This window comes from Xiphophorus hellerii, chromosome 4 (assembly GCF_003331165.1).
Source record: "Xiphophorus hellerii strain 12219 chromosome 4, Xiphophorus_hellerii-4.1, whole genome shotgun sequence".
Lineage (NCBI taxonomy): Eukaryota > Metazoa > Chordata > Actinopteri > Cyprinodontiformes > Poeciliidae > Xiphophorus > Xiphophorus hellerii.
Genome location: NC_045675.1, coordinates 4,838,613 through 4,849,588, shown reverse-complemented (window position 1 = coordinate 4,849,588; position 10,976 = coordinate 4,838,613). Strand labels below are relative to the sequence as shown.

Genomic DNA, 10,976 nt, shown 5'->3' with positions numbered 1-10,976 from the left:
TAACACAAATACAATACTACACAGAAATTTTGCTTGTATGTTTAGACGTGTTTTTATTAAGTTTCATGGCTTAACTAGCTCTTGAGTCTGATGCACCCATTAACTTGTTTTGCAGACAACACATTCAGAAAAAATACAAGTGCGTAGAAACAGAATCTTGGGTAAATCTAAACTGATCAATCAGTGACAGACAGCTACTGTATATTATAATGTTGAGGCCAGTTGGGAAAAAAACAAATATTGATGGAGTGTTTTTCTATCTTTTTCATTATTTCTGTTATAACTATTCTTAAGATCGTTTCTTTGCTAACATTTGATCTTTTCCATCTCATAAGAACCCAGCTGATTCTTTGGCACAAAACGGTCGGCTGTGTGCACAGCTAGAGTTCCCTTTGGTTTTCCTTTCTTTCATACTTAAAACCAGCATCAAAAAAGCAACAATGCAGTTGTTACATTGCTGGTCATGTGATGGACAGATCAATGGCGAAGGACAAATGTAATGGGGAACTGTGGCAGCCAACAAGATGGGAGAGGAAAATGAGTGCTTATTAAACGAGCAATCACACTTATGGTTCTTGAACCTGTAGTTCTAATGTCAAAAAGAAATCACAAGTAAATCTCTAGTCTGCACGTGTCTATAGTACCTGAGCTGCATTCTGAATAGAACTGTGATAAAATTAACTTTTGTGATACTTTGAGTTTCAATGTATTTGAATAGATCCAATTCAAAACATTATAATAAAATATCACTATCACATAGTGCCTTTTTATTGGGTCTATGCACTGCATTTTATGAAGACGGAAACATTTCTGGCAATTGAACCATTCGACTAAGTATAAAAATAAGATAATCAGACTAAAATAATTCTGGTACCCCATTCCTAAACTAATGGATGCCATTTTTACAACTTACTCTTGCAAATGCATTTAGACAAAAAGGTCAAAATTCATAGACTATGATGAAGAAGATTATGTTTTTTGCATGAACAAATAATCCATGGGCATGATTTTATGAGTGGAACAGTATCAATAATTTGCGTTTTTAGATTTTACTTAGCAAGTATAATCCAAAAGCCCTAGGAAAAATAAAATAAATAGTCAAGAATGAGCACTTCATAAATAAATCCAGCTGTCCAATTTAGGCCTCTTCCTCAGATGCTTTGAAATTCAAAATACAAGATTGCATACTAAATTGATTTTGATTTTAAATACATATATATCGACACAACATCAACAGATCCCTATTAGTGATGTAGACCACAGTCAACTCCAGAAATAAGAGAAAGTAAATAATTTCTTATCATTACAGTGCCTTGATGTCCACCAATTAATAAAATTGAAACTGTGTTTTGTTTTGTTTTTTTCAGCAGAGAATTTGCAAAGCTTCTAATTGGGAAAAAAATTCTCATAGTAAGAGAATTCCAGATTGCTGTGTGATTGTTTAAGACAGCAATGTTGATTGTGGCATTACTTCTTACAGGTGCAAGTAACATTGCTGTGGGGAATTTTACATGTTTAGTGGGTAGCCCTTCATCTAATTCTAGTACAGATTGCTTATTTGGTGATCAAACAAATTTCACTTTGATCATTTAAATTCGTTACTGGTGCACATGTAGCTTCCATAGGTTTGCTTTTTTGTGTAAAATTGCAGGCTTTTCAGTCAAAAAGTATAAACACATTCAGAAATCACATTTGGTTCAGTAACTGATTTGCCAAGATGCAGACTAAAAAAATATGATTTTCTTTGTCATTCGTGCTGAACACACAAAGAACATTTACCTGCTCATAGATGACAAACTGGAAATACCAACCAGCTCTGTGCTGAACATCCATCTCTAGCAAATACCTTAGTGTCAAGAATCCTGACATTTCAAAGCCTCCTCCCACCCCCCATTATAAGCAATATTTTGTTCCTTGTACCAATTGTTTCTAATCCTACCCATCATTCATTTGATCACTCACATGTTCCTCTCTTCTGTTCCCCACGTCGTCTTTCTCTCTCACTTTCTCTCTCATCCTGTTCCGCTCTGCGCGCTGTGCTTTTAGAATGAGGGGGCGAGAAACCCCAAAGCATGAATCATTAAAAGATATGAAGAAAAAATACATCACTGCAGATGCACCTGCAAAAATAACAGTGCCATGAAGAGAGAGAGAGAGGAAGAGGGGAATAGACGGGGGAGGGGAACATTTGGCTGTTTCTCAACACTATAAGACAAAAAGATCTGTCCTGTTCTTCAGTGTACTGATTCTACCTTTAAGAGATGTACATGAAGATATTCTAACAAATTGCAACTGCATTTATTCTAGTTTATGTAATGTTGTCTTTGTCAGCCTCCAAAGTGAATTGTAGATGTTCTAGTTTTAAATGTACGGTACTTCAGATTAGCTGAACTGATGCTGGCTTTACTGACACAATAATGTTTCATAAAAAAATGATCTACAATGAATAATCAATTTGGGAGCCTCTTCTTCCATGGGGGCCTTGGAACATTTTGATGTTGCGTGTTCCAAGTGTAGAGTGCGTAGTGAATATTAGCAGAAGCAAAGCATGTGCCAAGTAGTTTAAAAGGTTTAACCCTCACTCTATATGTTAGCACACATTTCCCCCCTATCACCAAACTACACACACACACACACAGGACCCACACCCCTTTTTACAATTTAGAGGATTTTCAGTTTATTCCTAAAATAGAGCCCTCACATTTTTATCTGTATGTCATTTTATAGTGCTGGTTTCCATGGTTTTTAGTGAAATTGCCAGTCATTAGACCCCTTCTATTACTGACTGTGAAGGAGTGACCTTTGGATAATCATGCTTTCAGCTCCTGCAGTGCATCAATTTCACATGTGACAGTTTCATGTGATTCATGTGGACTTAGCTTTTAGGAAAACTATCATCATAATTTAGCAAAAAGTCAACCTAAACAGCAGTTCTTTTAATATGTATATTAAGATGTTTTAAAGAATTAAATATTTAACATGTATTTTTTTGTATAATTGAAACGATGAACTCATGATATAGCAACCATGTTTTCTTACCGCTGATAATATATGACAGTAAGTTAAGAGTGAGCTTTGAAGTTGTATTATTTTGCCACACAGCTGGCATTTTCTTTAAACAAAATAGAATGAGGTATATAACTTTTAGCAGCAACATAAAAAACTAATCTGAATGTGAATTTGATTTTAGTTGTTTAACTGTTTCAGATTTGTCTCACAATTAAGAGACTACGTTATTCCACATTGCAGTCTGTTATGTTTGTAGTAAATTGAAGGAAGCCCCTCTTCCCAATGCATCTTGGCTTTGTTGACTCTGAATGCCTTTGGTTCAGGATGTGTCCATTAGTGAAACCATTTGCTGCCCCCGCAGCATGCCGGTTCAGAATGAAGGGTCTGCTTCCACCTCCTCAGAATTAAACCCATATAACAATTGGCTTTCTGCATGTAATTAAAAGTAAATGAAGGCCTCCCTAGAAAGGAAAATGTGCTTCAGCAAAACCTAATTTAAAGGAAGTTTTGCGCAAGTCAACAGTCTGCATGAAGGATCAAGAGGCCAAGAAAGCCTTAGTCAATAATCATCACTTATTACAGAAAGGGCATTTTTGAATGACTAATTTGCAATAAGTAGCTTGGCCTTTTTTGTATTGGTCATTAACTAAAGTGTTTAAGCACCAGTAAACTTCCCAAAGGTTAAGTTCCTGCCCTCTGCTATTTCCTGTATGTTTCATCAGATGAAGTCCTTCATCTTTCTCAGAATCATGCTGCTCTGCTTTAATATGTCAGAATGTACAAGAAAGTCTGCCGTTCATCATTTTTGGACCAGGCAGAATGCACTCATCAGATTTCAGACTTTAAAGGGCTAAAATACATTGCTGGCTGATGTGATTCTCACATTGCATCACCTTGATTTCTCAACTTTAAACTACTAAGATTCAACTATTATTTAACTGATTTAGGTCCATGTTGTCCAAACCAATTCTCCATGAAAGATAGAGATGTCTGTATGTCCCATTGAATGTTTACCACTTTGTGTTGGCAAATAATTTTATTGCACCTTCCTGGGCGAAGATGAAAGAAATTGTCAGTATCTCAGCCTCCCTGTTAACCAGTAACAGTTTCTGATATGGGCAACGTGGGCAGAACCTCATCTAAGACATCATGAACACCCAGAAAAAGTTACAAAACTTCACTTACCTCAATTTTGTCTAAAAAGAGCAGCAAATCAATGGTTTTTCCCCATCACACCTTCAATGACTGACTGAATTAATAAATAAGATTCAAATGTATGTCATAAATGTTGTTAAATTGAGTATCATGGTCTTTGATATCTTCATGTTTTACTCGTGTTGTTTTTGCAAATACAGTAGACAAGTTACCTCCATCTGTTAAATATTTCATTTAAATCCATAAAATATGGGGTGCTGAGGAGGCACAGGGGTAAAGCTCAACCCACGTAAGGAGGCCTTAGTCCTCGACGCGGCCGTCGCAGTTTGGAGTCTTGTCCTGATGAGCTTAGCTGCATGTAACCCGCAATTAGTAAAGGACTTTTATTTTTGCGGGCCCACTTCCTGTGTTGCCCAAACTCTGCTAACTTATTTAAAGCCCCACCTACAGCACGCAGTAAAGATCCTCACCTGTTCCACTGTGATTGTGACTTGCTGTTGGCGTCTTCCTCAAGAATTCCTCCAAAAATCTTTAAATCTATTGATTTGATTGCTGGGTGAGTTTGTTATTTGTTAACAGTATTACTTTTTCATGTGGTACTTCTGCTCGATTGCTCATTGGAGCGTTGTTTTATTAGAATCACTGGCATTGTTTACCTGGACCGTCACCGGGATTCTGTTAGTGCTGATTGTGGCTCAGTACGCCCCACTCTCTTCAAAAAGGTAACTTGTTGCTGAATTTTGTGCGTGTTCTGACACCTTTACATTGATGCTGAGGCACTGAAGTTTAAGATGCAATTGATCAGAACAGAATGTAGCTACACTTAAGTTGATATTGCGCAGTATATTTATTTATTTATTTATTTATTTATTTTCCTTCCCTCACTCTGCTTGAGTATTTGATGATTAATTTATTTTATTTTTCTTGATTGATATTTTGGAAGTGCACTTTAACTTTAAATTGATTAGTTTGAAATATGATACTTTTTGTTTTATTTAAATTATGGTTAATTTAACCTGATTGAAATGTTTGTTTAATTATTAGGAATCTAATTATTGCATTTGCATTTAGTATGCATAAACTAGATGTTTAAATTTAATAATTATTTCCTTTGTATTATATTTGTACATAATTGTTTTTGATAAAACACTTAATGGGTTTTCTGACCTTTCAGGTCGGGGTTTTTTTTCCCCTGTCGGATCAGATTCTCATCTGGATCGAAAGATGGCGAGCTAGGAATGGACTATGGACTTTATGATTTGGAAATCAACTTATTCTGAGTCAATTCTCATGTGTCTCATTGTGTTGTTGTAATGTACGTTTTTTTTATTCAAATCACTTAATATATATATTCACCAAAACTAAAAGCACTGCCTCCTGTTTTTTTCACACCTCAGGCTCCTTAAAGGCCACTCTTCTGACGCTGCTTTTGTAGCCTCAGTTAGCTGCTTAGCCCATAACTGTTACACATATGAATTAAGTTGCATTTTGTATGTCTGTGTAAAAATTATGATTTAGCTATTGGCGTAATTTAATACATAGGTAAGATGTTATCAGTTCTCATGGCTTGTAGCTAATCTCATTAATTGTAACTAATAATAATTTCTGTCATTTATCACACCGGCAGAAGTATAAATGATTCTTTGTAAGACCATATTCTGTGCTGTTGCATTGCTATACTTTGTTCAGTTGTTGTGAATATGATTGTTAGAGGAAATGGAAATTTAAATCATGTGTCACGGTTGGTTGATAAGGAGCTAAATGTTGTTTGCCCATTGCACCAAACAGTCTAGGACTGCCCCTGCTATAATACTTGGGTTCCTGTCTTGTGGAGGCTGAACAGCCAGTGAATTTGATGAGATGGCCTTTGACTGAAAGACAGTGCAGAACCAGCATGGCTTTTGTTTATTGGTTGCAATTTCTGCTTCCCAGAATCTTTCCATGCTTGTTTATTTAATTCGACCAGTGCTGTAACACACCATGGACACAATGAAAACATGTCAGACAAGGTGGAGGAAACCTATGGTTATTAAGCAAAATCCAATTTTGTCTATTGATTGTTTATTGGGGTCAAGACAGGTAATATAAATACTAAGCACAAAGCCCAAAGATAAAAGAATGATAAAAAAATTTAAATAAAGGAAGTAGGACCGAAGCACGGCGTTTGAATCGGTGATTATATGGAGTACTTGCTTTGCTGATTATATTTAAATTTAATTGAGACGTCTTTTTTAACACACTTGATTAAATCTCCTTGAAAAAAATAAGTAATTTTGCATGCAAATGAGGGCAAATGTTTATCTCACCCACATCAGTCCTCCTCTCATTAATTTTTATCTCCACTTAAATAAGGTAATCCACTTATTTTGATTAGGCTGACTTTCTCATGTTTAAAAGATTGTTATTTGCATTCATGATGAAAACTACAACTTTTCTGAACTAATGCTGATAAGATGGTACGACCACACCAGGCAAAAGCACTCATAATATATTATGAATTGGTGAGTTTTGTTTTTCATTAGTCCAAAATGAAGAATGTCACCAACCAACAAATTGGGCATAGATTTTTCATGTCACAGTGCCATCTGATGAGGATCGTGTGATTCTTTGTGAACACACACTGTGCTCCTTTCTGCCCCTATTTGAAGGCATGTTTCGCCACCAGGTGCTTTTCCAACTTGTCACATGAGGCTGTCAGCTATTGTGACATTCAATTACTCTTTTAGTGCCTGCCATCACGAAGGTGCCTCAACCGGGGCAAAGGAGGTCACTTCATCCCTGTGCTGATTGGCTGATTTGGCCCAGTCAAGAGAGCAAGTTTTGCAGCCTGAAATGAAAAGCTGAGCAAATCTGACAGGGATTACGAGTACAGTGCAGTAGGGCATGCTCTTTCTAATGTTTTTCCTTTTTGCAGTCAGAAAACAAAGATTTATGAAAATGTGTGGAAGCGTGTTTGTGTTTGTCTAGTATAAAGCTTCACTAGACTCAAAGAAAACCTACATGGATGTCTGATTGTCTTGCTTTGTGTGGACCTCAGCAAGTGGAAACCTATCTTACTGCCAGCTTTAAGCAATAATGTACCTGATTGTTCTCAGAGAAACAGACCTGCCCTAAACATAAACTCCACCATTCAAATAAACACAATATATGTGTAGCATGTTCATCAGATCTTATGCATTAACAGCTTAACTCATGACATGTGTTCACATGGCTGCTAACTGTATCAAACGGTTGGAAAATGTGTTTCAACAGTAGCCTAGATGAAAGATATTCCAGATTTTTCTCAGTATTGTTTTTGTTTTTATTCATCATAATTTGATTATATACAAAGTATGATAATCGTAGACCATTTGTTTCAAACGATGCAAAATATTTCTCTGTGACAACGTATTTGAAGTGAATATGACACACATCTTGTTTAAATCTCTGAGGATTATTTGAGAGTGGTAATCTTGAACCAGTTCAAGATTTTTTTTTTTTTTTTTTTTTGTCAGCTGACGCTTGAGAATAAACAGTTAAAATTTCAACATCCAGCAAAGCTGCACTGCATTTTCCAGGTATGAAAATTATTTTAAAGTGATTTTGATGTTTCAATTTAAAATTGAATCCTTATCCACAACCTGGTTCTTATCTACTAAAAAGAATATTTGTCTAACTTGGACAACATTCAGATTTTTTCAGAAATAATGATTTAAAGAGTATCGTAAAAGTTATATATGAGTTCAAGTCAAATGCTGTAATTGAAATGAAGAGTTTGTAAGTATTGGTCACTTTGAGATTATCATCGTTTGATATCCTTTTGCAAAATTTTGAGCTTTCATGGTGTCATGGTTTCTACACAGAAGAAAACAAACTAAAAATAAATGATTTTTTATGCTAATATAATATCACATAAATGATTCATGTTATTTCTAACATTTATGTCTTATTTTAATTTAAATTTCTATATAAAACGAGTACTAAACAGAGATTTGTGGTGCAGGAAGCATAGAATAAGATTTTTTTGCCATTTTTCTGCTTAGATTGTAACACAAATAAGCTATCTGTTTGTTTGGTGGGTTGTGATTCTGCAGTTTCAACATTTTAAAATCACACGACCAATTCTTTTTTTAATACTGATTTTTTTTCAGTTTTTTAAATGAGGGAAAAGTGTAGTTATCTTTGAGCCAGTTGACCAGGGATGTGCAGCAGCATGTGGGGAAAGGGGCAGGCCACATTAATCTAGACTACATAGGGTCAGAGAAAAGTGCTTCAGGTAATCTAACAATATCTCCAGAATCTCATTAAAAGAAATGTAAGCTGTAGGAGTCGAATGGTAGAAAATTTCATCATTTCTAAAGCTGCAACCTTTTAAAACCTCTGCATACTTTGATACCAATGTTGCCATGCCTTCCTTACAAACTATTAATTCAGTTTCTTTGCTTAATCTGCAGCTTTCCAACATATATGAATAGCAACATATAAGAACCTATGATAATTTAGCAAGAAATGTATTACCTGGACACAATTTTCTTGTCGACGTGAAAAAACGTGTTGTGTATGTTATCAGAAGTGCAAACAGCAAGGAGGAAACACAAGGTTCATATGCATTCTTCCATGCCTGCTGCTGACACACACATTTAGAGGAAGGATGGCATTTTCTCACACTTACAAATTAGAGGAGAAAGCAAAGCATTGTTCTCCTGCTGCTCTCATTATCATTGTAACAGACTAGCATGTACCAGAACTCAATCTGGAAAAATATTACATCTTACACAGAGGTTTATTATGTCTGTGAAGCCATTTTGTCTATTTATCACATCTTTGAACAAACACAGAGGCTTGTATTAATTTTTGCAATAGTCATGTCAACTGGCTTCTTTTAAATATCTTCTGCTCTTTTGCTAACTACATTTGCAAAAGACTTTTATAAATGATGTGCCCTTCAGAGGTTTGAACAATCAAACATGTGCAACCATAAACTTACATTCTCTGCAACCCTAATGTTTGGAATCATTAAAATTCATTTAACATGTGAAACATGGTCATTCAGGGCGAGTGGGCACCACAAAGTAATAGAGATGGCACTGCAGGTAGGAATTGGAAGTAATTACAGCTTTAGGGTATTGGTTTTGTGGTTTTTACAGGTGGCGGCAACAAGTGAGAAAAACAACCTGTAAAAAAAAAACAAAGAAGCTTGATGGAGGGAGCAAGTGATGATGTAGATGACAGAGGAGGAGTGAGCTCCCAGACTTGCCTGTGAAAAATCAGAAGCCCCCTGGGAGACCAGCTGAGCTCAATTACCAGGAGAATACAGTTGCAAGGGGAAGCCGAAAGGATACAGCATCGATCTGTCACACACTGACAGCGAGGAAGGAGAGTGCAGGCAGAGAGGGAGGATTGGGTGGCAGACTAAAAACAGAAAGGAAAAAATTAAATTGGAGTAAAGGAGGGAGGGAGACGAAGGAAGGGAAGATGTAAAAAGGAGCTGTGATCATGTTCTGCTCTTTAACACTTGATTATTGAACCTAATTATGCTCATGTCCATAACATAATTTACTTGAGGAGAGAGCAAGATACGAAACATAGTCCAAGGAATCAAGATTGCATTATTTCTGGGTCTTAACCACAGCAATGAAAATATACCTTTATTTATATTGGTTTTAAAAATGAAGACAAGAACTCTAATTTGTTTAAGAGTTTTGTGATTTGTTAAATAGTAGGGCTTTGGCTTACTGATTTTATTGAAAAGTATGGAAATTTTCTTTGATAAATTCTTATATATTGTTACAGTTTTTTTTTTAAATAGGATTTAAAAATTTATGTTGAAAAGTTATATTACTTTCAGTCACTTTGAGAAAGTTATTTTCTACACTTTGTGATAGTCATTCCAAAAAACATGTTACTCAACATCACCTCCCTTTGTTAAGGAGGAGGTTTGGAAAAAAATATACATGAAGGATTTGCATAATCATTTTGTGTTTTTTATCTTAATAATTTAAGTAACCTCCCAGTCCATCTGGAAAATTAATGTCATGTTATAGTTTACTAGAACAAATAAAATGTCACCTAATTTCTCCTGCTTTCAGCCTAAACGACAGGCAGCAGCTGCTTGCCAAGAATGAACTACAGCAGTCTGATTTAGTGCTGCCGACTGTCTGCCTCGTGTCCTTCAAGAACTGTTGCTGGACAAGAGTTATGTCCTAAATATACCAATCGTGAATCACATTTTTAAATAGAACTTTTTAGTATCTGGTTAAATGTATACAATAATCGTCAAGGGGCAATTTTATGTATTTTCAAGGCACATAGTGCCATTCCATTGCACAATCAAATAACAATGTTACCTTCAGCACTTTGTATTGCCTTGTTGCTGAAAATGTGCTATATAAATAAAATTACCTTTACCTTCTACCTTTCAGTTATAAAAATGCTTTATCATGTCTTAACATGACTTTAAAAAAATTGGTTTTGTAATTTGACACCTGAAATATGGCCTCTGTCTCATCAGCTCATCCTCTTAACAACAATCCTCAATTAAGCCATTTCAAACCTCTCCTGGGAGCGTTGCACTGAGAAGTAGTTTGTATGATGAGCTCAGCAGACATGCAGCTTCACCAAGTGTTTGGTAATTGCTGCTGCCACTAGTCTGGAGGAGCTGAATGGGGGAGCAAAGGGTTGTCCTGTGAGGCAGAAGCTCAGCTGGAGACTGCAGCCCAGAGGAGGAGCCTTGCAGAAGTTGGCAGAGAATGGCTGCCACGGAAATTAAAGGATTTCTAAATCATGAATGAAAGAATCAAAGCAACACTCCAGGTATGAACATGACGTAAGGC

General features: G+C 35.9%; 1 long non-coding RNA gene across 1 annotated transcript; it reads left to right on the top strand.

Annotated features, from left to right (window-relative positions):
• Window positions 1-4,621: 4,621 nt before the first annotated feature.
• On the top strand, window positions 4,622-5,629 carry LOC116718940 (uncharacterized). The gene is made up of 3 exons (XR_004339027.1): window positions 4,622-4,720; window positions 4,802-4,886; window positions 5,339-5,629. It is a non-coding gene; the product is annotated as an uncharacterized LOC116718940 (long non-coding RNA).
• Window positions 5,630-10,976: the final 5,347 nt, after the last annotated feature.